General features: G+C 37.2%; 1 pseudogene across 1 annotated transcript; it reads right to left on the minus strand.

Annotated features, from left to right (window-relative positions):
* Positions 1-286: 286 nt before the first annotated feature.
* On the minus strand, positions 287-917 carry LOC308648198 (high mobility group protein B1-like; annotated as a pseudogene). Its single transcript has one exon. The product of its transcript is annotated as a high mobility group protein B1-like (transcript).
* Positions 918-4,495: the final 3,578 nt, after the last annotated feature.

The following is a 4,495-nucleotide window of genomic DNA, read 5'->3' on the forward strand; positions in this document are numbered from 1 at the left end:
ACTAATTTGTGCTGTGCACCAACAAGAACCTGCTTTAAATTTCCATGCCAATGTACAATCCTCATACTGGTAAGGTTAATGGCTATTGAAAATACCGCCAGGGCAGAGCTATCTACAGACACATCTGGTAATGTGTTAACTATACAAAAAAAGACACTGTACGGTTTAAAAACAAGTTTTGCACAGCATTACATTTCAACTTTTTTTCTTTAAAAGGAGTGAGTTGTGTACAGTGGATTAAATGCTTTATAGACAAGAAAAAAAAAAAAACTGTGCCAAAACCAAATTATTCGGCATCATCTTCCTCATCATCTTCCTCTTCTTCCTCTTCCTCTTCTCCTCCTCTTTATTTCTTCTTCTTTCTTCTTTTTCTTGCTTTTTTTTTCAGCCTTGATAACTCCCATTTTTGCTGCATCAGGTTTTCCTTTAGCTCAGTAGGTAGCAAAATTCTTTTTGTATTTTTCCTTTGGCTTAGAAGCTTTCTTTTCATAAGATTGCTTATCATTTGCAGTAGAGGGATTCCATATCTCTCCCAGTTTCTTTGCAACATCACCAATGGATAGGCCAGATTGTTCTCCTTTGATTTTGGGGTGATACTCAGAACAGAAGAAGAAGAAAGCCAACGAAGGTCTTTTGGGCGCAGTGGGATCATTGAACTTCTTTTTTGTTTCCCCTTTAGGAGGGATATAGGCTTTCATTCTCTTTCATATCAGGCCTTGCCTGCCTTTGGCATGGCTTCAAATTTTCCCTTCTCTTTAGCATACATGTTCTTCTACCTCTGAGCAATTCTTAGAAAGCTCTGAGAAGTTGACTGAAGCATCTGGGTGTTTCTTCTTGTGCTCCTCCAGGCAAACTTGCACAAAGAATGCATAGGGTGACATTTTGCCTCTCAGCTTCTTAGGAACTCCTTTGACCATGTTTAGTTGTTTTTCCTTAGAGAGGCCCAGAGGCACCCAGTGCCTGTTCAGCTCTCACTTGCCCCGGCGCTCTCTCTGTGGAGCTCAATGCACTACTGCAATGGCTGTGAGAGAAGGAGCCAGATGCCTCCATTTTCCTTTGTCAGAAAATGGTTTTTAATTTTTTTAAAAATTTTCTTCATAGAAATATGTTTGATTTCCATGTATTAGTTAATCTTCTGAAATTCCTCCCATTATTGACTTCTAGTTTTGAACATTATCGTCAGAAAGATACTTATCATAATTTCAGTCTTCTCAAACTCCTAAGATTTGTCTGTGGTCTCACATACACTCTACCCTGGTGAATGTTCCATGTGTGCTCAAGAAAAATGGGATTCTTTTGCTTTGGAGGGGAGATTATGCATTTGTCTGTTGGGTCCATTAGGTGTAAAGTATCTTTCAAGACTAGTGTTTTCTTATTAATTTTATGTCTGAATGATTCATCTGTCCATTGATGAGAGCAGGGTATTGAATCCCCCTATGAGTTCTCTTTTGCTATTTATCTCTCCTTTCATATCTTTTAACATTTGTTTTACATAATTAGGTGCTCTGACATTGGGTGAATATGTGTGTACTATCATGTCTTCTTGAGGAATTGATCCCTTTGTAATTACATGTCCTTTTTCGTTTTAAGGTTTTTAACATAAAGTCTATTTTCTCTGATTTTAGCTACCTTTGTTCTCTTTCAGTTTCCATTTGAAGGGGACACATTTTTCTACCCCTTTACTTCCTTTCTATGCATGTCCTTAAAAGTAAAGTGAGTCTCTTATAGGTAGCATATTGTTGGACATTATGTTTTAAAATGTTTTTGGTCACTCTGTGTTGGATAATTTTTGTTAGATAATTTAATCCATATAAATTCAAGGAAAATATTAATATGTAATTTACTACTGCCATCTTTTGTTTCCTGGTCGTTTCGTAGACACTTTATTTTTTCTTCTTTCACTGACTTTCTTTGTGATATTTTGGTTTTCTGTTGTGATATGTTTGACTCTTTTCCACTTTTTTGCATCTACAATAGATTTTTGCTTGTGTTTACGACAAGGCTAACATAAAACATATTAGTTTATTGCAAACTGATAACAACTTAACATTAATTTTTGGTTGTTAGAATTTATATTATTTCGTAATATGTACCCCTTTATAATTTTATTTTTGGGGGTACTCGGGGTTGAATTCAGGGGCACTTGACCACTGAGCAACATACCTGGCCCTATTTTGTACTTTATTTAGAGCTTAGAGATAGGGTCTCACTGAGGCCTCCCTTTTGTTAATTGGCTTTGAACTCTCCATTCTCCTGCCTCAGCCTCCAGAACAGCTGGGATTACAGTTGTGCACCAACATGCCTGGTCTTTTAAAATTTTCTTTAGCTATAATGGTGATTTTTAATGACTTCTTTCTATGATTATACTAGGAATAAAACTGCATTATACACCATGATTGCAGTTTTAGAGTATATGAATATGGCTCTGTATTATTGATACTTGCACTTTTATAAGTTTTATATTAATTAGTGGCCTACTGTTTGAGCTTAAACCACTCTAGCAATTCCTATAAGGCAGGCATAGTGGTGATGAACTACCTTAGTTTTTGTTTGTCTGAGAAAATTTTTATTTTTCTCCTTATTTCTGAAAGATAATTTTGCTGGGTATAATGTTCTTGGTTGGCAGTTTCCCCCCCTCCTTTATCACTTTAAACATATCATCCAATACTTTCCTGGCCTTTAGGATTTCTGATGAGAAATTTGCCAGTAGTCACATTGACACTCTTTTAAATATTTGCTAAGTTTCTTATGTTTTGCTGCTTTTGGAGGATTTTCTTTGTTTTTTATTTTTGATATCTTGATTGTTATGGGTCTTGTTAACAACTCTTCTTTAGGTTGAGATTGATTGGAGATCTCTGATTTCTATACCTGAAATTGGTAGGTTTACTCTGATTAGGGAAGTTCTCAGCTGTTTTTTTTTTTCCCCCTGACCCTTTTTCTTTTACTTCTGAAAGTAAAAGATTATGCAAAAGATTGGTCTCTTGATGTTGTCCCATAATTTCTATAAGTTTTCTTCATCCTTTTTTTCCTCTATTTATTTCATTCTTTTGTGTTTTTCTTCTCTGAATGGATAATTTCAAATGTTCTGTCTTCCAGCTCAATGATTCTTCTGTTTGTGTGAATGTTCTGTGCATGCCTTCTCTTGATTTTTTTTTACTTCATTCACTGTAATCATCTATAGGATTTCTTCTCTATTGGTTTTATTTTTTTATTTTTTGCCAAAATTTTCACTTTCATGCATTATTTAACAAAGGTAATTACACTGTCTAGCCACATATTCTTGTAGTTCAATGAATTCTTTATGAGTATTATTTTAAATTCTCAAGCTCTCATTTCATACATCTCTATTTTGGGGAGGGATTCCATTTTGGGAGCTTTGTTAGCTTCTTTTGGAGTACTTTGACTCTTTGGTTTTTCATAATATTTTACGCATTTGAGGAGACGGCCTCCTATTCTGACCACTACTGGTGTTCTTTGGTAAGGACAGACCACTATTTAATCTTCCCTGCAATTATGGAAAGGTCAATGGGTGATGACCTGGATAGCTAGGTAAAGATTGTCATGTGTTCTCTAGTTGGCTAGGACACTGCTTTTGCTCTGATATCAAATGTGGTTTCTGACTGAGCTCTTTTGGGAGATAAGATCACTGACTGAGCTCTAATATTAGATGGATCTGCTAACTGTGTGCTATAAAGGCTTCTTGTCAGACCAATTGCAATATGTATTCCCTGGCTGGGCAGTTTTGCTGTTCAGAATCTAAAGTTAGATAGAACTACAATTAGGCAGATTTGTTTCTCAGGATGGAAAGGAGACTGTGCTTCATAGAAATGAAAGATTGAGGTTTGCAGCTGTTTAACCTTATAAGTCAAGCAGATCTAGCATGGGTGGGGTCACTGGGTGGGCTTGATATTTGAGTGGAGCTTCTGCTTGACTTCCTGGGTTAAGGTGGCTTCCTGGATCAAGGTCAAGGGGGCTTCCTAGACCCTTTCCTTCTGTGCATTGGGCAAAGGTTGTCATTTCCTTGCCTGAGCCAGGTCATTTGGTTGAACTTTGAGGCAGGGTTTAAGAGTAGCCTTCTAGGGACATGAGTAAATTCAAACTTTCTACCATATTTCTGAAGGCAACCAGGTTGACTTTGTAAATGGGCTGTGAGATTTGTTGGGCCCTGAGGTTTGTTGGTATGTGTGATTGTGTGGCACAGCTGGCAGGAATACAGATGTAAGATCTGCATACTGGTTCCTGCGACCTCTGCCTCTGGGTAGTCTAACTATGCCCTTTCCTCCAGTGTTCCCTGTCAGAGAAGAACAGAGTGGGTTTCCCAGGAAGCCTCCAGAATGCTAGGGAAATTAGATGTCTGCCTCCTGTTCTTTTACCATTGTACAAACTGTGGGTCTTGGGGAATTATCTCTGTACAGTCTGTGCTGATGAGAAGAAAGGGGAGGAGAGATGCAAAGAATGTGATACTTTTTCTCTGTCCCTTTAATGAAGTTTCAGT

The sequence above is a fragment of the Spermophilus citellus genome, assembly GCF_964194105.1.
Source record: "Spermophilus citellus genome assembly, chromosome: 4".
Classification (NCBI taxonomy): Eukaryota; Metazoa; Chordata; class Mammalia; order Rodentia; family Sciuridae; genus Spermophilus; species Spermophilus citellus.